The following is a 24,423-nucleotide window of genomic DNA, read 5'->3' as shown; positions in this document are numbered from 1 at the left end:
CTGCAGGGTGGGTGGGTGGCGGCCACTGAAGGTGGGGTGGGTGGTGGACCGCGTCACCCACTGCAGGGTGGGTAAGAGGGATGACACCAGCGACCATCCACCTCTAATGTTACCACCGCTGACACTTGGGTGCGTTTCCTTACAAACTTTTGCCCTGCAGTGATATAGTAAGGGTAACATAAATCAGTAAATAAATACTGGGTTAAAAATCGATTAGGCTCTTTCCATTGTGGAGCATATTGTATTTCCCTCCTTGTTGTTATCACCTAAAGTCATGAATGCGGCGGGTCATGAAATTGGTCACTGTTTCCCACATGTTGCGATATTGGCCAGCCCCCTTAGCTGCTTCTTGAGATATTTCTAAGTTTTACTTCTTGATTCATGAATACACAAGACCGTGTCTAAGTATATTATGTACAAGTTACATGAATAAGGACTCTCAAAGTTGAATTTCACGTGCGGCTTATCAAATTTTGGATTTACATTTTGGATTTTGAGCACAAATACGTGCACACGTGCAGGCTTTTGCCAGTAAAGACCATGCTGCTCGACCACTTTCAACTGAGCATGACCTTTGAGTTGTTTTTCCAAGTTGGTTTGAGGTTTACGATGTCATCCCCTGTCAAGTGGTTGCCTTGTGACCCAGTGCACATGCTTCCAAAATTTCTGGCTGAAGTTACACTTTGCAGCTGAGAAACAGTGTTCTCAGTGAAAAGCTACGTGGTTGGGTAATAATTATTATAAGATTTAGTGAGCATTTACCGTAGTAAGCATTGTCCTCATGCTTTATTGCAATGAACTCACTTAATCTTGTCAACTCTGTTATGTAGATCCTATTATTAATATCATTGTTATTCCCTTTAACATATGGACAATACTGAGACACAGAGAAGTTGAGCAACTCACCCAAGAGCACACAGAAAGTACAAAGAGCCAGGATACGAACTCGGGGAGTCTGTGTTCTTAGCAGGCCAGGGCTCTTAATCACTAACCTACTGTCACCAGTGGGTTGTTTTCTACATCTTCTGTAAGGGAAATCTTTAACAACTGGTGTTTTAAAACAATGAAATTAAAAGTAGCTGGCTAGACATAAAGGCTAGCTAGACCCAAAAGAAATTAGGGTCTAATGGACAGAACACCCATTTTATAGTCAGAAAGATCTGGGATTGTCTCTGGAGTGTTGACATTTGCTGCTCACTGGATATCCAAGTGCTTTCCTACACTTTCTAGGCTCCCAGTAACAGTGAACGCCACATAATTAACCTGACCATCGGCTGTGAGCGGAAGTGATGCAGGCCACTTCCAGACTTTAGTTCTCAGAGGCTCTGCGCTTGCCCTGGCAAATGGGAGCAAATTGTCATTATCACTTACCCTTCCGGATACCATCACTCCCCGTAACAGTAACAGACAGGCAGGCCTCGTTTTATTGTGCTTCGCTTTATGGTGCTTCACAGAAGTGGCATTTTTTACAAATTGAAGACAGGACCCTCTACCACCCAGAAGTGTATGACTCACTTTATTGTGGTGTCAGAAGAATTCACTACAGAAGAATGTCTGTAGTGCTCTCCATGCAGGAGTCCGCCTGGCTCATTTAAGCATGGTGAGGATGGACTCGCCATCTTAGGAGCAGAAATGACACTAGCTTCTGTTGCTGCAGAATCTTGTAGTCGCCACTACTCCTTTCTTCAGAGAAATTTGAAGATGACTACAAGAATCTCTTGGACTTTCTTAAACAGTTTCAATTATTCTCAGGCTCTGAGCTGGCTACTGAATGTTGCTTAATGAGTCACCTTGAAAATTAGCAGCTTAAAATAGCAACAAGCATGTGTTGTTTCTCATGGTTTCAGTGGATGAGGAAGTAGGAAGCTGCTTGCCTGGGCATTCTGGGTTAGGGTCTTTGAGGAGACTGTTGTCAGGTGTTGGTTGAAGCTGGGATCATCTCGAAAGCTTCTAGCATCTGGGTTGGGAAGATGCAAGGTATCGGCTGGGGCTTTTGTTTCATCTGAAGCTCGACTGGGGAAGGAGCTGCTTGCCAGCTCACGTGGTTGTTGGCAGCATCCAGCTCCTTGCGTTGCTGTGGAATTGAGGGCCTTAGTTTCTTGGTGGCTGTTAGAAGGCGGCTACCCTCGGCTCATTGCCACCTACGTAGCCCTCTCCAGTGGTGGCCCACAACACGGCAGCTTGCCAGCAAGGGAAGGAAAGAGTCTCCTGGTCATAGGGAATATGACCAGAAGACTCAATCATTTTACCTTGTTGCACTTAATTGAGGTGAATTGCACCCAGTAATTTATGTTAGAGTTCTAAAGCTTGTGATTGTGTTCACCTTGACAATATCGATGTAAACTCAGTTTAAACTGTTTTCATGAATTGCATAATTATATGGTTCAGGGGGTTATGTGAATTCAGACTAATCTCTTTGTTGCTTTAAGCAAGGAAACCGTATGGACTATTAAATCAGCAACCAACCTACCACCACTTGGCCTTTATTAGACCAGAGTGGCCGCCAAAGCAATACATTTTACTCTGTGATGGTAAATCAGTTTCACTGCCACGCTCTTTCCCATGCTGCCTTCCCTCCTTCTGTCTAAATGTTGTGTAAAAATAAGGTGATGTTGACACCAGTACTCTTGGAGCCCCTGGTAGCCTCCGTCTGCCTTCAGACGTGTGCCATGCACCGTCCCTGCAATGATCTGTTTTCTTTTCTGGAGATTTTCCTCCCAGTGATGGATTTACTCCCTCCTGCCTCCAACAGTGATTAGCTTCACAGCCCACCTTACGGTGGAGTCCAAAGGCTTTCCAAAAGGAACACACAACTGGCAGAAACAGCAAAATGAGGGTGCTCATGCTTCAAAATTAATAGACAAAACTTTTACCACAACACCAATTAAAATGTCCTTTAATTACTATGATGCAAGATTTAAGACTTCACAAAATTGAAAAAGCTCTGGGCATTTATTATGGGAGAGTCGCAAGATTCTTTTTCTCCCCATTGCATGGAAACTCGTGCTGTTTTATTTTAGGTGCGTGGCAAAGTGACAGAATGCCAATAGAGACCAAAGTCAAATACAACGAAGGCAGTCTGGCTAGATTTTCCAACTGAACTTTACCAAGGTCTAGATTATCACCTAGACCTTCCACACTTTGTGAACAAAGATAAAATAGCATTAAAAACTAGGGGCCCAGTGCACGAATTCGTGCACCTTGAAAGGAACTGTGGGCCGAGAGGTTACCGTGGGCACAGGAGCGGGTCTCGGCCCATCCTCCGCACCCCCACCCTGCCCCTCCCACCATGCTCTGCTTCCCCCTTCTCCTCCCCTGGTTCCCTGTCGGCCAGCCCGCTCCTGCCACCACCGCTCCCATGCGCTGATGGCGCTGGCCTCGCTCGCACCCTCTGATGGTGCAGAGCAGGAACGATTGGGGCCGGCACCAGTAGAGGGTGGAAGTGGGGCCAGTGCTGTCAGTGGGTGCGAGCAGCGGCTGCTGCCCCAAACACCCCTCAGGAGCAGGGAGAGGTGGAAAAGCCCTCAGGGGCAATTGGGGCCAGCAGCCACTGCTTGCACCCATTCATGGCACCGAGCGATTGGGACTGATACCAGGCACTGGCAGCGGGTGCGAGCTGCGGCTCTGGCACCAGCAGCAGGTGCTAACGGGGCCATCGCCTGCAGCAGGTGCGAGCAGTGGCTGCCGGCCCCAATCGCCCCTCAGGAGCAGAGGGAGGTGGAGAAGCCCTGGGAGGCAACCGGGGCTGGCAGCCGCTGCTCAAACCCTCTGATGGCACCAAGTGATCAGGGCTTGCGCCGGGAGCTGGCAGTGGGTGCAAGCAGCAGCTCTGGCGCCTGCAGCAGGTGTGAGCGCTGGATGGGACCGTGCGTGTGGGAGCGAAGAATTTTCAGTAACCACCAGAGGCTTGCCCTGATGACAGCGACCCACAACCCGCCTTGGTCTGCCCCCACTCACCTGCTCCACCTTCCTGCCACAGACGACGCCGGCCATGTTCCTCACATGCCCCCTGGTGGTCAGTGCACATCATAGGGACCAGTTGTTCGGTTGTTCCACAGTTTGGTCTATTTGCATATTAGGGTTTTATATAGATAGATACCTACAAGGCATACAGGTTCAGATACCTACGGTGCATTCAGCTCATTTAAGCATTAACATATAGGCTTTTTTTGGTGTTTTTTGAGAACTTTTGCTTGGATCTCCTCTATATTGTATATGTACATTTCAATTCTTTGTAGGCAGCTGCAATTTTAAAAATCTATTTTCCTCCAGCTACAGAAGCAAAGTAGTTAAAGAAATCCACATAGCACCTTTCCTCACATAGCCTTTGACCTTTTCCCTTAGTGCCTTTTGAGAGAGTCTGTCATTAGTTTTAGATTAAGAGTGCAGAGCCTTTCTGTTTTCATAGATGTTTTAGTGCTTCGTTTCTACCCATGGGCTATAGAGGGAGCTTGTGAAGTTGTCCTTTTTGAGGAGTGAAATATGTCCCCACAAAAGAGAAGGAATGTTTCCAGAGAACAATGAAAGCCTGGTCAGTGCTCTTGGAGTTTCTTAGACGTGTTCATTCTTCTCACACGAGAGCGTGGTTTTCTCTCAGAGACATGTTACCCCATTGCCAGCCCGTCTCAACTCATGTACCTTTTAGCCACCCAGTCTCTGCACCTGTTATATCCCGATAGTCACGGACTTCCCGCTTCCTTTCTGCTGGTGCAAGGAGGTCACTCACTCCTCTCCCTGTGTCTCTCTGTCTCTCTCTCTCAGAAATGTTTTCCTCCCCATCTGTGCCTGGGATGTAGAGAGTCTTGCTTGTCCCTCCCCAGCTCTGGCTGAGCTCATTGTTTCTAATACACAGGGCTTTGCACGACGGCTACAGATGGACAAGAAATGGCTGGTCAGAAAACAAATTACTGAGAAAGAATAGGGGGTGGGACATTGTGTTTTCCTCTAGAGACGTTTAATTTAATTTCTTCATGTTTTCCTTGGGTTAGCCTTATTTCAGGCAACTTGTAATTTTCAAATATTCATATATTGGTAAAGTTGGCTTCGAATTTATCCACTTATATCATGACTACCCCAAAGTGAGCGCTCCTGTCTCGCCCTTAAATCTCTTCCGTTTGTTCTGTCCACTGCTCTTTGCCTTGCCGCGGGTTACTTCTCCAAAGTCATTGTGAAATGAGTGTGTCTTCTTCACCGTATGTGTAAAAACTCTCTTGGCTGCCTCAGTAGGAGTCACCAGCCTAAAAAGCACTCAAAACTTTTCCTTATTTTTACATTTAAAAAAAAAAATCAATGGTCTCAAATCCTTTTTAGAAGGTGGGATATAAATACAGACTAAACAAAACAATTCCATAGAACAGTGCTTCTTATAACTTAGTGAGCAACAGAATCACCTGGAGTTTAAATCCACACTGCTGGGCCCTCACCAGAGGTTCTGATCAAAATGCTGCTGGTGGGCGAACATCACTTAGAGTAGCCCTCCATCCAACAAATTCTCTCGCTATTGCTTCTCAAAATATTACCCCAGTGTACAGAGCAGCTTGTTGATAAGCACTAAGTGTAGGATGACCCGTAGCCATGTAATAAATAGGTCTCTAATAGAACCATATGAAGTAATAACATTTTTTAAAAATTCTATCTTGAAAATTAACGTTTTAAAGCACACACGGTAGAAAAATTAAAAGAGCACAAAGCCTGCGTATCACAACCTAAACTATGCCTCCATCCCAGATCTACACCCCTGCCCCTTTGCAGAATCAGCCATGTTAAAGCCTCTTGTTAGAGTATGTGCACTTAATGTTTTGAGAGAAGAATTGACCTCCAAATAGCTAATGCCAGTTTACACTTCCATCCCCTACTATATAAATACTTATTTCTCTCCACTTCAACGGTATCAGACAATATCCAAACTGCTAACCTGCCAGCCTGAAATGTGAGAAATGACATCTAGTTTTTATTTCTATGTGTGTTGTGATTATGAGAAGTTAAACAACGTTGAGTGGCAAGACTGTGGACAATCTTTTAGTTTAGTGCAGATGAATGACCGGTTTATAAATTCAAGCTCATAATTTCTTTTAAGCAAAAGGTCTGGTTTTCTTGTTCACCTGATGACTTCTTCCTCTTGTTGGACTTCGCCTCAAAGTCCTTCACCTCCTCTTGGAGGAAAAGAAACAAATAGGGCATCGCCAGTTGTCCACCCTCTCCCTAATTTTCCCCGAGGAAATTCAACTTATATGACATTGCTCTGGGGAAAGAACGCTTAGATATAGGCTTGTTCATGGTAATTTACATGGAACAATGATATATCTCCAAAGCCAAGCTTCGCTTATGGTAAATGACAATGTATAGGGATACCAAGCCTCGAAGAAATTAAAGAAAATGTTGAGAATGGCGCACATGCCAAAGCTGAATTTCCCTTAGCTTGTTTATGGGTATTCACTTGAAACACACACACACACATAGGCACCTAACACTGCTTTTTGAAATCAGATGCGTTTCCTGCCTTCTTCTTTCCTCCCTACTCTTGCGACCAGTCTATTTATAGCCCAGGAAAGAAACAAGCTCCTCTGGAGGCAGGAAAACGAAGTTCAGAAAGAATAGGAGGAAGTGTGCCTGCCATTGAGCCAAACAACCTTTAATTCATTGAGCTCAAAGCTTAGCAGCTTCTGTCCTTGTTAGTTGTTAGGCGTAAACAGCTTGCAAATTGGATTTTTTTTCCCCCTCTCCCTGTTTTTGAACTGGATTTGTGCAACGGAGATAATGACAGCATTTTAGAAGAGAGAACAGGAATCTCTAGGAGTTCAGACACGTGGGAGAGAATTGCTAAGGTTGGTGAAGTGGAGAGCAAGAGGCGATTCAATAGAGATGAACTTGAAATGATCCCGCGTCGGGGAGGTAAGGTAAGTGTCGTTTTTAAGGCTGCCTGTGGCTGTGTCTACATGCATATCATGAACTGGGATAGTAGCTCCGGGCTGTGTATATGACCTGAGGGCAGATCCTGATGCAACTTTTCACCGAGCTTTGCTTGTATCTCTGAAACAATGTAGATATCAGCCTCAGTTATGAAATCTGCCATTGTTAATAATAATACATGTTTTTTTAAAGTGGTTGTTTCCTTAAGATAACTTTATCTGCACTCAGGTTTCCTTCATTTCATTATTACTAGGGTGATATTGAGTAGTATAAGTAATTTCATTAAAGGTCTTTTTGAAAAATAATTTCTGGATATTTGCCTGCTTTTCTATCTTTTTTGAAGTACTGATTAATAATCCATGCATCATTTCTTTGATCAGTACTGGTGTAGAATATATTTACTGGGCCGTCAGGCATAAATGGTCAATGTTAGAAAAGTCATTTTAACCAAAATTTAAATTTTGTGTAAAATTAAGCGAAGACAAAGTTTGTTTTTAAGTACAAAGCTTCTGTCTCCTGGACATCATTTTCAGACAAAGGTGAATCTTCTAGAAGCACAAAACACAGCACTGAACAGGTCCAGTGATAGAATTTGTGATAGAATTATCATGATAGATAATTACTGCCATTTAAGCTATTATTTCAAAACATTCATTCGGCATATGTTTTCTGAGGAACCTGAAAAACGCCACTGGGTTTGGAAGTGGGAAGGTCACAAGGGAATGGATGAAATCCAAGAACAGTTGACATCGCCCGCAAAAACTTGAAAAGCTCCTAAGGGACATTCCAAATTCTTTCAACATTCCTTGACATCAAACAAGCGCGTTTGTTTAAAGGATGCACCGTATTCGCATCCACTGCTGAGAGCACCCGCGTGTGTGCCCTGCAGGACTGGATTAATCTTACCTCAGTGTCGAACGACGGGATAAGGTTCTGGTGGTGGATTGGAAAGGAAGAGCAGAAGGAAGTAGGTTGCTGGTGTTTGGCTTTTCCCAGTGTGAGGTTGGTATGTTTAGAATCTGTCGCAAGAAGATAGCAAAGCTGGAAGCCGGGAAAGCTGAGCCAGCCAGATGGCAACTGGCGCAGGAGGCCACGGCTTGGTCTGTGGATTTCATTGGCTGTTCCCTCTCCTGGGAGACCGTAAGGGTTATTTTTTTTTTTCTGATTAGAAAATTATAATTCATCCCATGGAAACTGTGGCAAAGTATAATATTCTTGAATAGAAAGGGCAATATTTTTTAGTTGAACTTAGGTTGTGAAAAATAGAGGGAAATAAAATTAATCTAGACAAATACGATGAATCTGAAGAGTCAAATAGAACAAAGTCTTAGCATTTATTTCCAGGATACTCTGGTGCTGCAAAGTCAATTCTGAATTCATTTTATTATTTCCGCAAAGTGAAATCCAAGGTAACCGAATTAATTGTCGCTCCGTGTGGGTCTAGAGATAGAGTCCTTGCCTACAGTGACCCTGCTAACACTAAAGTCCTTCCACTCACCGTTTCAAAGCAACTTTCTCGCTGGACACATTTGTGTGTTTACATTATGAGAATAAAAACGTTTTAAACACTATTGAAGATGTAAGTAGATACAATTATGTTATACGTTTTATTCTAAGATTATATTTTTTTTCACTTTTAGAAATGTTATTGTCGGTTATTGGTTTCTGGATGTCCATAGCTACTTATAAGTATATTCATGAAATGCCCATTATTTAAATAGACTTCTTGGGAATTACTTAATAGTTTCACAGATTTCTTGATGTAGTTTGAAACTCCTAAGAATATTTTACGTTATTAGAGTTTGGTCATTTGGGGGAAAACTGCCAATGTTTTTTAGCTTCTCTATCAATTAAATAGAAATGTATTTCCTGGATCCCAGCATTACTGCTATCATCACTATGTGTTTACAGGTTACTGATTACACAGTATAGCCACCCTGGCCCTCACATTTAAATATATAAGTGTGAGGGGATAGTGTGAAGTGGTGAGAAATTGAGATGTTAGCAAATGAATCCACAATTTGTCTGGTGTGTTGGAGTGGGGTGTAAGGAGAAACATGCCTAGGTCAGGCAGCCATACCTGCCTGGCCCGATGCTGTGTGGGGAGAGGGAGTCGCATATTGATTTTCGTGCCTGGAAGCACCTTAAATCCAGATTAGTGGCCTCTGCAGGTTTTTCTGCTGTGCTCTCAGCCCTTCCCATTCTATAGTACAGGTCAGAAGCAGCACCATACAACCAAACCATGTTTATTAAATCCTCCTACTTATAATATAATCTCTGCCTGTGATGAACTTAACGTTTACTTGGAGAAAGAGAATTACAGAGGACACAAATGGAACCCAATGAATGAGGTAGAGAAGGAGTACCAGATAAGAAAGGCTCCATCCAGGCAGGCTTCATGGAGGTCTGAGGTTGAGCTGGGCCTGGAAGGGCAGAAGGAGATGTGATGGGTACAGCAAGACATAAGCGCATCCAAGACAAGAATGGAGCTGTGTGCATGGGCAGAGAGAGGACTGTACTTGGGTTGCCAGGTGAAATACAGAATTCCCATTTAGATGTGATTTTTTTTTTCAGATAAACAACAAGTACTTTTTTTTTTTTTAGTAAAAGTCTGTCCCTATTGCACAGGTGTGTATGAAGTCCATTGCATGGGACATACTTACACAAAATATTATTTGTTGTTTATCTGGTTCACATTCAATTGGGTGTCTGTTTTTATTTCCTGAGCCTGGCAACCATTCCAGGGAACGGTGCGTCAACCCAGCTCAACAGGGGCAGAGGCAATGAGCGTGTGGAGGAAGAGAGAAGCATCTGGAGGCGTTGGGGTCAGACTGTGATGGGACTGTAATGCCAGACCAAGCAGTTTAGAATCTAATTCAAAGACACTGGGGAGCCACTGTGAAAAGGGAAATGACATCAATAAGATCTGCCCATTTGAGGCAGAACCTGGGGGCAAAGAGAGCAGGCCTCCAAGGCCTGGGCACTGGTGACAACAGAGAGAAAGAAACCAGATGGAGACACATTAGAGAGCAAATCGCCTTGTTTTGTAAACTAATTGAATATGGTTCTCGAAGGAGAGGAAGTGCTAGAGAGGATGGTATGTTTTATGTCCATTAGAAGGAATAGCCAATCAAAGAGACAGCAGCAGGCCAGGGAGTTAGTAAGAAAGATGAGGTTCCACACATGTTAAGTGTGAGGCGACGATGGGATAATTAGGTAGAAATAATAAGTGCACAGATGGAAACGGGAAGCAGCTTAGGAGGGAGTTGAGGACCAGAAATAATGACAGTGGCTGACGTTGACTGAACATTTACTGTGTGCCAAGCCTTTGGTAGCCATTCTATTATGTGATGCTCACTATCACTGAGCAGGTTTCCTTGCTAGCCACATTTTATAGATGAGAAAACAGAGGCTCAGAAAGGTTCTGTAACTTGTCCGTCCATGATTACCTAGCGAGGGAGAGACAGACAGAAAATGGAGCCCAGGTGTGTATGAGGTCACAGCTCCTGTTCCTGCTAACTCCCACAGGGAACGTGGAGGATCCGCTCTGGATTCACTTTCTCCTGCAAAGATCTAAGCGCGCCAATTGCTCATGCTGTAACCCAGTTCTTAACAGGATGACTGGTCTTCAGTGCCTAACTGTGGCAGCCCTCAGAATTCTGCACCTTTTGGCGAATCCCTCGGAGGAAAAGGGAATACTTTAAATACAGAGATTCTCTTATTTATTTATTACCTCGATTGTTTTTCCCTTCAGTGCCTCATTTTCAATTTCTCCTCATTCTCTGGTGAAATGAAGATCATGCTGGAGAGAAAACATGACCAAGAAGTGTTAAACTCCTCTCTCTCTGTCCCTGGCTGCCCTCTAGTGGCAGTATGAGGTAACGATGCTCAGCCCAGCCCAGGGACTGAACGGCCAGCCATAGACACAAGTCCCTTAGGAAAGCAAGAAATCACAGTATCACTGCAGAATCATCTGTGGGCTCTCAAATGGTTTGGAGCCTAGTTGTCCTGGGAGATTCTGGTAAAAGACTTCGTGGAATTGCATACACCCTTAACAGGTGGCTGACCCAAGGACATTTTGCACAAGTCAGTTTGAGGTTTATCTTGAACGTTGTAGTCATTAAAAGTATTTTACTTGTTGAGATCCAAGATGGCCATGGAGTAGGTGGAAGGTACACTCACCTCCTCCCAGGAACAAACTTGAATTACAGCTAAAATATAGAACGATCCACCTGAATAACCAACTGAAGAGAAGTCTTGTAAGCAAGGATTTACAGAAAAAGCCACCTGGAGACTAGTAGGAAGGGGGATGTGTGAAAAGGCTGGCCTCACCCGGACAACTTCTTGAGACCCACAGGCAGCATCTGGCCTTGACCTGCACTGGAGTCCCTCCCAAGAGGCCGCAGAATCTACATACCCCGTGGCAGACTCCAGCCCACATCAGTGCAGGACCCACGGAGCTCCAGAAGCCGCTCAGGCAAAATTTGCTTTGTGTGGTCAGCATCCACACAGGAGCTGGTACAGGATGGCCGGGGCCATTCCCCGTAGGCAGGCAGCCTAAAGGTTGACCCCATTCACAGAGCGGCCAACAGCAATCCAGACTCAACTATAACAGGAAGGCTCACATAACCCATGGAAGGGACATTCCTGGAGCACCTTGCTTGGGTGATAAAAAGAACAAAATGGCAATAAATATATACCTATCAATAACCGCTTTAAATGTAAATGCTCCAATCAAAAGACATACAGGGTAGCTGAATGGGTGAGAAAATAAGACCCATATACTGGTATATGCTGTCTACAAGAGACCTGCCGCAGTATAAAAGACACACACAGACTGTAAGGGATGGAAAAAGATATTTCATACAAATGAAAATTTTAAGCTAGAAAAGCAATACTTATTTCTGACAAAATATACTTTAAAACAAAGGCTATAGTAAGAGACAAAGAAGGACACTGAAATAATGATAAAGGGAGCAATCCAGCAAGAGGCTATCACCCTTGTAGGCATCTATGCACCCAACCTAGGAGCACCTACATATATAAAGCAAATCTTGCTGGACATAAAGGGGGCGATTGACAGTGCTATGGTCACAGTAGGGGATTCTAACACCTCATTGACGTCAATGGATAGATCTTCCAGACAGAAAATCAACAAGGAAACAGTAGCCTTAAATGACATACTAGACCAGATGGATTTAACTGATACTTTTAGAGCATTTCACCCCAAAGCAGCAGAATACAGTATACATTCTTTTCAAGTGCACATGGAACATTTTCTAGGAAAAGTATTTCACTTGTTTATCTTGTTAGGAAGGTACATCTATCAAGTTCAGTTTTTAAACTTTTAATTCACACATGTGTCTTTATTGTTAGGAAAATGTCCTAGACCTTTTATTCTAAATACTGAAAAATACATCATGTATGTTTTTGTCATAAATGGATATCATTTAAGAATGTGTCCTAAGGAAATATCGGTTGAAACAAAAATGCATGCAAAAGACTGTTTCTCTATTTGTAACAAATTTTGGACAAATATACAAAATAGGGAAATTGTTAAATAATATTTCGTGGTATGGAATTTTATGTGGCCATTAAATTATATTAAAATAGTTAATGGCATTGGAAACTGTTGATGATAAATGTTAAGTGAAAAAGAAAAGGCAAAACATTATATACATGGTGTGATCTCATTGTCTTAAAAATTATATATGTACAGATGAAAAAGAGTTAAGAGCAAAAATTCATACAATGAAATGTTAACAATAGGAATCTCTGGTCAGTGGGGTAATGATGATTTTTATTTTTTACTTTGTCTCCAGGATAAGCTTGTCGTACTTTCGTTGTCAGGAACAAAAACCAGTTTGCTTTTTAAACGCGGAGAGCTAAGTCCCAGTGCTCTAACCTCTTGCTGTCATGGCTGACAATCAGGTTTCGGCTCAGTCAGCCCCCTGCACGGCCTCCCTGCCCTGGTAGAGAGCTGTATCCTGTTTGTGACAGCATAATTCATGGTCATGGAAAAAATGATGATGCTCGCCTGGCCTATGACTTCACTGTATTCATCGGCGACAGGAAACAAAGGCACACACTCTTTTTTCTTTTTCATAATTGTTTTAGGAATAATTGACAATTGGAGGAAATGAATGGCAGAAAACAATTATGGGTAGAAAAGATGGTCAGCAAATATCAGGCTGGAAAAAGCCATGGGGCCCGTCTCCTGCAGCAGTCCGGGGCGTTACAGAGATGGCATTGTTTTGTTCTCAGCCTGCGCCTGCAATCACGGTTGTTTCCACCAGCAGTTACACAATTCTTTGCTGGCAGCAATGCCCCCCTGCCCCCCAATATGTTTTTAATTCAGTAACCTGGTAAGCCCACATTGGGGATTTGGTACTGAATTTTTGATATACGTTAATATTCAGGGTTAATATGAACTCCCTGTGCTCGTGCCCAGTAATAATGCTCCTCTAATAATCACAAGCCACCTTTTGGCCATACATAGAGTCTTCAGAGTTTGATTTTTTCATTAAACTTTAGAAAAATTCCTGTTTCTATTTCCTCCAAAATGATTCCTAGTCTTCGTTTAGCAGCAGCGGAGGAGGGAACAAACAACAAAAACTCAAAAGAAGTGGATCCGTGATTCACTCGTGTCCATGCGGCGACATGAGCACAGTTAACGAGGGCTGAGATGGAGATGAGGGCTGTGTTATCAACTAGGAAAGAGCTAAGAGAGGCCCGTATAACATGCACTAAGTAACATTTCCCTCTGACTTGTGTCCAAGACATTGAACTGTCCTGTCGGGGACTACTACACTCCTCTGGATGGGAGAACTAGCCAGACAGGGGCTACTTCGACCTTTATTCGAAGTCACACTCTCCTCTCATGAGCCTGATTTGGAGTACAATTCTGCAGCAGCTCTGACTTCCGATCCTAAGGACCACTCACTGGTCATGCTATTTATTGTGGAAGCCTCCAGACCAGGGCTGGCCAATAGAGATAGAATGAGAGCCACATATGTGAGTCACCATATGTCATTTTATATTTTCCAGTGGTCACATTAAAAAAATAAAAAGAAGAGGTAAAATTAATTTTAAGAATAGAATTTATTTAGCCAAGTATATCTGAAGCATTGTCATTTTAACATGTAATCAGTATAAGAGCGCATTGAGATATTTTGCATTATTTCTCCTGCAGCAAGTCTCCTGAAATCCAGCATGTGTTTCACGATTACGACATATCTCAGTTGGCACAAGCCTCATTTCATGCGCTCAATAGCTCCAGATGCTCCGTGGATATTGTGTTGGATGGTTCAAATCTAAACAGAGGAGCTATAGTGCTGCCTGTTACATAACCGGCATTGGAGGATCAGGCTGTGAGATTTTCCTGTCCGTTCAGGACTCACAGTCCTCTCCACTAGGATACATTCAGCGGCCACTCTCGTGGACATCAACCTAAGCTGAATAATTGAAAAGCAAGCAAAGGATTGGCAGTTTTTGAGTTTCCACTTAGAACAACCCAGCTGCTTATTTAGGTGCACAACTATGGATTCCTCCATTGAGAATAAGAATAATAGAAGTTTTAAAAGGCTCCCAATTTTGAGATCGGGACTCTATGGCTGTAAGAAAGTTTATTTTATGCCATTTTCAAGTGAATGTAGGCACAGAAATAGATTACATTACACAGACTAAAATTAACTTCCAGGAAGCAATACAGACAACATTGTGCTCTTACCAATACATAAAAACTAGTACAAAGAAAGAAATCTTCAGCAATTCTCTCTCTCACACACACACACACACACACACTTCGAACCATGTGACTGCTTGCTGATGTCTTTTCTGCATTCTGCATTGTCTTGTTTGAAGGGTAGGAAGTATGCCTCAGTAATCTTGTGTAACTATTCTGCCCTGGGGACTCTCATGGCAGTCAGCTGGAGGATAAAGATAGCTCTGTGTGCTAAATATGGAGCGACAAAAATAGAACTGGTGGGAGTGGATACAACTAAAGGACGTGGAGGGTTCTTATGGCCCCGCCCAAGGCAGAGACCTGGACCAAGGACCCCTGAGGTGCCGGCAATGAGTCAGAGCCAACTGAAAGATCATATTTTGGGTTCATGTCTTACTCCAGCAGGGTTTGGTTATGAAGTTAGATGGAAAGCAATCAGAAAATTATAAAATCAAAATGAAAGTTAAAGACATTGAAAATATAAATAATGACCATGCATTGCATGATTTACAGATCGGTCATGCTCCAAAAACTTGTTTTTAAGAATGTTCTTAGCCCTCTGCATTCACTTTTCATTTTTTTCCATAGAAACTAAGTCATAAATAGTGACTGGTACGTGTACCTAAAATACCATATACTTACAATAAAATTATTACAACGTCTTCACAATGTATTATGTTAAATGATTCTTTATGAAATCATAATTCATCATAAACCTGTATTAAATTATTACAATGCATTTACAGTGAAATATTATGAACATATTGCTTCTTATTAATATACCATGCATTAATATTATGTTGATAATTGTTACATTAATAATATTTTGACAATTAACCAAAACAGAAAAAGTATATATTGAATCATCCCACAATCTCCTTGTGTCCAAAGCAACGAGCTCCGATGGAGGATCTGGGAGGCACCAGGGGCTGTACCAGGTGCCAGGACAAGCATACAAGATAAATTAGATTTATTTTGTCCATGTTGGTAGGAAAGCACAGTGACTAGAGGAGAATGAGGGAGCAGATGGAATTCTTTTCTGAGGAGACTGCCTTATCTATGTGATTCTTAGGGGGAGAAGAACTTTTCATTTCTGCATCATTTTACTTCTGAACTTTGGATTTGCCTTCTCCTTCAGGATGATGCACCTCCAATACTTACGCAGTGTGTAGCCATAATGAGGAGCTTTTCTGGTTCCAGGTAGGGTGAGATTTCCCTGAGTAGCATTCGGACACTTGGCAGAGGGCAAAGAGGGGAAGGCGGAGAGGAAGGTTCTAATGCAGGAGACTGTGTGCTCCTGAGACAGGAAGTTGGGCACAGCTGCTTGGCTCTCCTGAGGGAAAAAGAAGGGCAGGGCTCTGGGGCACCCAGCTCTGGGTCATGCTCTACATCAGCGATTTTCAACCCGGGTGCCGCGAGGATGTGTAAAACATGCAGTACCCGCAGCCTCTTTTCCTTTAGATTGTCAAATAGAAAAATGATAACAGACAGCACAGCAATAGCTGTCTGGTGTGAATGAATCAAAATCATGCCTATTTTTATTTTTGTCAGATTGGCAAAAAATACATTTTTTTGGTGTGCCGCAGAATTTAGCAATTAGTTTCTGTGTGCGTAAGGATGAAAAGGGTTGGAAACCCCTGCTCAGATTTCCCCCTGCAGTCTGGGGAGGTTGGAGGGAGTGGGGGGAGGGGGAGGAAGGTGTGTGCAGCTGGCCTTTGCATAGAGTGTGCTTTCCAAGCCAATATTTACAGCTTCGTGAGTGCCCTTCACTACTGGATCCTACATTTGCTGCCATTGCTTTTTCTAATCACTAGTAAATGAGGAGGGGGTGGCAAGGTCAGGCACTAACTGGCCTTCGGGCAAGGTTAAGAAATTCGGGTTGAGTAGGGCAGTGGTTAGTTTCACTAATCAGCAAGGGGATTCAGAGACATAGAGGTGAATTGAGATATGATTGTAGCTCCAGGAACAAGAGTCTAGGCCAGGAGGATAATGTATTCCTCTGATTTTTCTCTTCCGAATCACCTTCCTGTAATGTCTTCTGGCTGGGACCTGTACCTGAAACCACTCCCATCCCTCCAATCAGTTCACCCTTCCTTCTTCAGTATCCTCTTTCGCTGTCTTTAGCTTTTAGGGCATTTTCTTTCAAACATCCATGTTTCTTCTTTGCCATGAAAAATTACAACCCCATCTACTTATCTATTATACCAGCTGCCCGCTCTAATATATTTAATCACATGATGTTTGGTGAGATTTCTTTCATCCATTCAGCTATTATTGCCTCTATAGTTAATTTTACAGGAGTTTCTTCTCTCACCAACTTAATTCCTTGAGCCATATTTTGTGCTTTTTAAAAAAATCTCTTCGGCCCTAGCTGGTTTGGCTCAGTGGATAGAGCGTCCGCCTGTGGACTGAGGGGTCCCGGGTTCGATTCTTGTCAGGGGCATGTACCTTGGTCACAGGCATATCCCCAGTAGGGGGTATGCAGGAGGCAGCTGATCAATGTTTCTCATCGATATTTCTAACTCTCTATCCCTCTCCCTTCCTCTCTGTAAAAAAATCAATAAAACATACTTTTTAAAAAAATAAATAAAATTTAAAAATCTCTTTGGCCCTGACTGGTATAGCTCAGTAGCAAAGGGTCACAGGTTCAATTCCTGGCCCTGATTATGGTGCGAGTGGAAAGCAACCAATCTATGTGTCTCTCTCACATCGATGCTTCTCTCTCTCCCTCCCTCCTTCCCTCCTTCTCTTCCATTGTCTCTAAAAATCATTGGAAAAAAGTGTATTTTTGGGTGAGGATAAAAAACAGCAACGACCCTTTGGAGTGCATCCACGTTCCCAATCGTCCATCCACAGATAAATATAAGAAGCGAGCATACTTTGCATTTCTACAATACATTCTGGGTTTCTAAAGTACTTTTCCCCTATATTAATTATTTTATGTGCTTTTCAGAAAAAACCCATGAGACAAATATTGCCATTCCCACTTGATTGTTGATTATTAAGGGGGACTCACAGTGGCAATGTGGTGGGCTCACTATTGTTTGCCTAGATGGAGGCAGGGCTGGCCTGCGAAATCCTGTCTTTTGATGGTTCATCTGATGCAGTTTCTACTTTAGCAGCCCAGTGATCAGGCCGGGATCGCTGGCTCCGAGATAACGGGCTGGGAGGGGCCGTGGAGATGCTGTTTACAGGCAGTGCACAGCGCGACTGCTCCGGCTTCCAGGGTCTTGCGTACAATTCCCTGCACACGGACCCCCGTCCGTGCACAGTCAGCAGAGGCCGGGAGAGCGCTGCCGGACGCATACGGCCAGATGAGCCACGTGGCCTTTTGGAAAATGACTAAAGCATGAACTTCTGGGGAGAAGTTCCCATCTGTTTTCCAGATAAGCTGGATGAGAACCACCCGTGCGGATCTGCAGATCGCGCTGAAGAACGGGTGAGTTGCCCAGAGTGGCCTGGGCGGGGTTAGCTCCCATTTCTCAGAGGCCCAGCCCCACCTGCAGGCAGGCCTCTACCCTCAGACCTCTCCTGGGGGCAGGAGCTGGCGGTCGGACAACCTGAGCCCACCTGCCCTGAGGGCCTCCCTGTCGGGAGGAAGGGCTTCATGCCTTCTGTTGGCCAGCCGGGCATCTGTTGGACAACTCCACCTGCGTTCCGCTTACCACGTCGCTGAGGTTATGATGGGGAAGAGTTCTTTCTGTTCGCCAGTTCCCTTTGTCTCCCTTCCACTTCCTTCCCCACCCTCTTCCCACCAAGTCTGTTTCCTTTGTTATTTTTGGTACAAAGAACTTTCAGTTAATTTCAAGGCTTCAGAAAAGCAGTTAAAAGAGGATGATTTGGGGAGAGGTGTCTGATCTTTTTATCTGTGCATGAGCGCGTGCGTGCATGTACACACACCCACCCACCCACACACACACACCCTACACCCGTGGAGCTGAACTGACTGAACATGGATCCATGTACTTGTTATTTTGTCAAAGTAAGAAATGTCCAAACCTGTGGACATTTGAGCCAAACTGATGACAACTGTCAGGAAGCAAAATCTCAATGGAGTGAGAAAATGCTCCGGAGAATGGCAGTTTCGCAGCCTATTTTATACCTTAGAACGAAAGGAAGAGATGTAAGGAGGGTCACCTGAAATCCATTGGTGGCAGATTAAGGGGGTGGGCAAAAGCAGGGCAGGGAAATCTCTGAGATTGGATACAAGGCAAAATGGAGAGACACAAACTTCTTTTACGCGGGTGAGAAGGGGAGAGGAATGGGGCACCAAGATCACAGGGAGGGGCTCTGTGGCCGAATGCTGGTGCCAGGAGGTTTACCCTGAGGGCTCTAGATAAAAAGATCACTCTGACATTTCAAAGGTATGTTATCTTAGATGCAAAAGGACAAGAGACAGGCTCACTTAAGGTAAAGATTGACCTTGTCAAGGGCCTAGGACGACTCCCACCATGACAGGATTGTCTCTTGTCCTTAGGGACGTTTATGGCAGATCACCCAGCGTGGTTACTGTTGGTCTCTGCGTCTGTGAGGCCACCAGGCAGGTCTCCCCTGAGCTTGTCAGGCTTAGTATTTGGCCCCTTTTACTCTCACAATTTAATGATAGTCCTTGCATGTTAATGGTGAGGTCACTCGGCACGGATTATTGTTATTGAGGTATTAATAATGTCAATTTTATTTCCTATTGTTATTCTTTTTCTTTTCTCTCCTGCCTTCTTTTCAGTTTTTCAAGTTTTCTTTATTCCACTTTCTCCCCTCTAGTGTTTTGGAAGCTATGTAATCTATTTTTTTCTTTTAGCAGCTACACTTCGAATATGTATTTGATTTAACATCTATTATTAATATCTTTGTATTCACATCTGAATACTATACAGACCTTAGAAACCTTTAATTTTGATCTCATTCTCCCATCTTTCATGCTATTACTGTTGAAATATGTAGCTACACTTTTTTTAAAACAATTTTCTCGAGATACAATTGACACATAATAAATGGCACATATTAAAAGTATACAATTTGGCCCAGCCAGCGTGCCTCAGTGGTTGGTTGAGCGTTGACCTATGAACCAAGAAGTCACGGTTCAATTCCTGGTCAGGACGCACGCCCGGTTTTCAGACTTGATCACCAGTAAGGGCATGAAGGAGGTAGCCCATCAATGATTCTCTCTCATCATTGATGTTTCTATCTCTCTCTCCCTCTCCCTTTCTCTCTAACATCAATAAAATATATTTAAAATATATATATACACACAATTTGATGTCTTGACATACGTATGCACCTATCAAGCCATCACCACAATCAAGATAATAATCACTTAAAAAAAGACTGATCCAGTTCACACAGGCGCATGTTACAAAGATTGGCTAGTTTTCTGCAAACTTGTTTTACTTAAGAAGTTCTCTAGCTGCCCTAACCAGTTTGGCTCAGTGGATAGAGCGTCAGCCTGCAGACTCAAGGGTCCCAGGTTCGATTCCCGTCAAGGGCATGTACCTTGGTTGCGGGCACATCCCCAGTAGGGAGTGTGCAGGAGGCAGCTGATTGATGTTTCTACCTCTCTATCCCTCTCCCTTCCTCTCTGTAAAAAATCAATAAAATATATATTTAAAAAAAAATAAGTTCTCTAGCTTCTGGACAGAAGTAAGGATGATAATCCTTCTTCGAAGCCCGCTGGGCAGTGTGCTAATTATTTCTCATTGCTTTCTTTATTGTCCTTAATTTTTAACTATAAACATAATACAGGTGTGTTGTAGGTGAATGTACTCAATACCGTAATGGGTAGGTAAAAAAGGAAAGGCTTGTAACCCTTACCACCTCTTTCTTCAGAGTGGGTATATGTCTATAGCTTGTTGATTACTGCCCTGAACATTTGGCAGATATTTTCTATGCATTTGAAAATGCATGATTGTAATAAAAATGGAGATAAATGCATAGTAGGGTTTTTGTTGTTTTTTGATTGTTTGTTTTGCTTAAAACAATAATTATTTATGCAGTGTTTTTGCAGCTTGCTTTCTTATTACATCAAAGTCATCTTCCCATTTCATCTTTTTCAGACTGTACGATGCATGTAGCATTGAATTAATGCGTTGCAGTTATTTTTATCAATCTCCCCTTACTTTTAGGGTGTTTCCCTTTTTGTTGTTGCTACGAGTGACACATTGAACTTGTCCTGCACACATCTTTTTGCGCTTGCTGAATGTTTTTATAGGATAAAACCCTGAAATGCAACCACCCTTTGAGTTGGTATTACCATTCCCTTTTGCGATCAGGGGTTTTATACTTACAGGGTTAAGTGACTTAACTCGTGAGTGACTGATTATGGAATGAGAATCCTGATTTCCCGGTTCTCCCATGTGCCAACATCCATCCCACTCACCACACTTCTAGTCTGGGAAATGGTTAGAAAAGAAAAAGGTGATCAATGTTGGAACTGTCGGAAGGATGATGGGATTTTCAGCTAAGAGTAGTCCTAGGGAATTCGAATGCAGGGGACGTATTTCAGGCAACTTATGTTTTCCCCTGGCCCTTCGGCTGAGGACGTTAACATGAGAGCTCTGCTATTTTTAGCAGTTGCTTTTAAGAGCCCAGGGAGGTTGTGAAACCCACAGCCACTATCCCAGGCAGCTAGGGATTGCTTGCCCACTCTTTTGTTCCGAAGGAAAAGACACAGACCACCTGGGCCAGTAAGTTGGGTCCAAAATTGGACTGTTTATTTGACTTAACAAATGTGTTCTTGAATCATCTGAGTTGAATTTTGGTTGGTTGACTGCCACTTTTAATGCATTCGGGGGTGCACACATTTCTCGCAATCCTGCAATGGGTGGCTTTATAAAACAAAGAAGGCTTTGATCATGTGAACAAAGTTCCTTGCATGTGTGGTGGGCATAACTTAATTTTTCTTTTCTTCAGGCAGGGAACCCTGTGCTCCGTCATTTGTGTCTTGGAGTGTGTTGGCTGGTTCAGCCATATTAGCTAATGTGGAATATATATGTTGTTACAAGTATAGACACATGTAGTCCAGCCTCTCACTCTCAAGTTTCAAACCAAACGACAGGGTGAAAACATAATTTAGAAGAGGTGATTTTAGATAAACACCCCAAGCCAGGAGGAGTGTGGCTGTAGACACGGGGTGCTCTTCATCCCTGGGTTTGGGCTGTGGTCCCCATTCTTGCTTCAGTGAGATGGCATGTGGATGAGAGAGGGCTCTTTGGTTACGAAGTCTACAGTCCAGAAACAGATAAAACAAGCGAGGCTGGGACTGACCCTTGTTGCACTAACACCACTGCGTGCCTTGAAAGTGCAATAAAATATTTTTAGTGCAACATTACCATTTTGTTCTTTTAACATAACGGTTCATATGGGCTCATGCATTTTTTAAAAAATGAATTAAGAATGGAATCTACAACTGGAATGGCCTTTAGAGTGTATGGAATTTTTGGTGTGTGCAGATCATAAGGATTAGCTGGGGCGAAATAGTTCCACTTTTAACTTTGACAAATTTTCATCAGTTTGGCTTAAGATGCCTTGATTTTGAAAAATATTATTTCATATAAAAAGCAAGCAAGATTTAACACAACTTAGTTAACATACCTAGTGGGATACGATTCTGAAATGAATTTTTAGTGCCTCTCATAATCTTGATCCTCTTTTATCAGGGGACATTTATCAGTCTTTTTAAGGCCATGGCCCCTTAGATTGCCCTCAGTTTAGTTTTGGGAAAATAACTGAGAATGTGTAGTAAAAACGAATCACTTTGCAGTTCTAATAATCCCACCTTGGGAGAGCTATACTATGGAAATGAAAGCAGTAGAAACTAAAGATACATGTGTGAGGATGTTTAGTGCAACGCTATTTATAGAGGCAAAACACTGGGAGCGTCTTGAATGTAATGACTACAACTATTACAAAGAATAAATTAAATCTGTATTACTGACCTTGGAACCAGTATGTGTCACCATGATACATTGTTAAGGGGGGAAATCTAATTATAGATTACTTGTTAAAATGGGATTTCTTTTTTAAATGGGAAAATATAATGAGATACATTTCTCATAGGTGTGTATTATCTCAGCAAGATGGGAATGCATGGGAAAGAGGGCTTACATTTTTTTCTCTATGTATCTCTCTGTATTGTTTGACCTGCTATAATGTGCATTATTGCTTTTAAATTTAAATATCTTATAAAGTAAAAAGAAAACACCCGGGTGCCCTGCTTTTCTTATTTTGGAATAGGAAACAAAACCATTCTTCAACAAAATAATGAAGTTATTCTGACCGGGAAAATATATGTTTAAAAATAATGTATCACCATTTGGGTTGGCATTTTTCAGCTGTTTGAGCCCGTGCTCCCCGTATTGATTTCTTCCTGCATGTTTTTGCCTCCGCCTGCCAAGAAGTGTTGTTGAGCTTCTGACTTCCTGTGTTTATATGAAGGGAACAGCAGCCATCTCTCAGTTCTGACCCTGCCCCTGCAGGGGGCCTTCCATTGGAGAGTTTTAGCTTAAATGGATCTACAGCCTTTTACTCATAAGAATGGCCATCACACAGATGCGCCCTGAGAATAAACACTCCTTGTTTAATTAAAACATGAAAAAAATTGGAAATTTCCCTACCATTTTTTAAAATGTGCTTCCAAAAGTGCTTTTTTTTGTTGTTGTTGTCGTTGTTTGTTTACCTCCCTCCCTCTGATCTGAAATAGGATAAGTCCTGCTGCAAGAATATGAGACCCTCCTTCCTCAGGCAAAGTCCCACTCTGCTTGTAGTTGCTTCTGTGTTCCCAGGAAGTCATAAAAAGGAAACCTTATCTAAAGACTTTGTATACACGAAGGGTATAAGTAATCCCAAGATTGGCCAAAAGGTTGAGCAAATACAGGGTAAGTAAATCATGGCGATGTTTGATGACGTATGTGATAACGGCAGTGATGCCTCAGGAAAGGAAATGCAGTGAGCTCAGAAACCCAGGCCTCGCAGATTCCTGACCTAGAGACGGTAATGGGTGGATTAAAACTTGAGGAAGCAGTTGGCAGTATGGAGTGGAAAACAGGATTTGTAATCAGCTTGCAGGGTTGGGATAATATGGAAAAGTGAAGAGCAGGATGGTTAGGTTCTCATAGAGAATTATGCACAATTTTGAGCAGATGGATTTGGTCTCAAAATAATATGAATATTTTCTAATTACAATGTAAAAATGCATTCATTCATTCATTCATTCATTCATTCATTCAAAAAGTATACACGGAGCATCACCTTCCAGCCAAGGCCAGGGGGCTGTGTGTGAACCCAGGACAGCTTAGGGGGCCAGAGCTGAAGGAACGTGCAGCAGCAGTGGGGGGTGGGAGAAGGGCGAGGCCTATGAGAAAAAGAGGATTTAGAGTTTCTAACTGCACTTTTCCTGTGATTCTTATGAAGACCCAACTCGTCCCGCCTCATGCATTTAGCGATCACACTTTTCGAGAAAAAAATAAATTTAAATATTTTCTTTGCCTCATTTATCCCTGAATCAGCTTTGTATTTTCAGCTTTGAAAGGGTGATGCTGCTGAAACTTGAGTAGAAAGGAACTCTTAACCTGAAAACTGCTCTTCTGTTATCTTCTGAACCCTCAGTGATTCTCAGAAAAAGGCACCGGGGCAGCCGTGGGGACTTTTTTTTTTCCAAGCAAGTCTTTTCAAGAACTAAGACTTCTGGAACAGCAGTGGCATTTTTTACAGCGGTGGCATTTTAGAAGATTTAGATTCAGATTAACTTTACCACTAGCCTGTGGTTCGTAGGGGTGAGATCCTCACAGAGTCATAAA

The 24,423-nt window shown here is 42.8% G+C and overlaps 1 protein-coding gene across 3 annotated transcripts in view; it reads left to right on the top strand.

The window, feature by feature from the left end:
* The first annotated feature begins 6,585 nt into the window (after nucleotides 1-6,585).
* RASGRP3 (RAS guanyl releasing protein 3) overlaps nucleotides 6,586-24,423 on the top strand; it is a 106,478-nt gene continuing 88,640 nt past the window's right edge. The window contains exon 1 of one of the 3 annotated variants that reach the window (XM_059660150.1): nucleotides 6,586-6,896. The gene's annotated coding sequence lies outside the window, so the exon portion shown is untranslated. Of the gene's footprint in view, nucleotides 6,897-21,223; nucleotides 21,313-24,423 lie in introns of those variants that run through there. The other 2 variants (XM_059660155.1, XM_059660152.1) reach the window with 2 other exon arrangements.

The sequence above is a fragment of the Myotis daubentonii genome, chromosome 12 (genome assembly GCF_963259705.1).
Source record: "Myotis daubentonii chromosome 12, mMyoDau2.1, whole genome shotgun sequence".
NCBI classification, from domain to species: domain Eukaryota; kingdom Metazoa; phylum Chordata; class Mammalia; order Chiroptera; family Vespertilionidae; genus Myotis; species Myotis daubentonii.
This window is presented reverse-complemented; position numbering and strand designations above follow the sequence as displayed.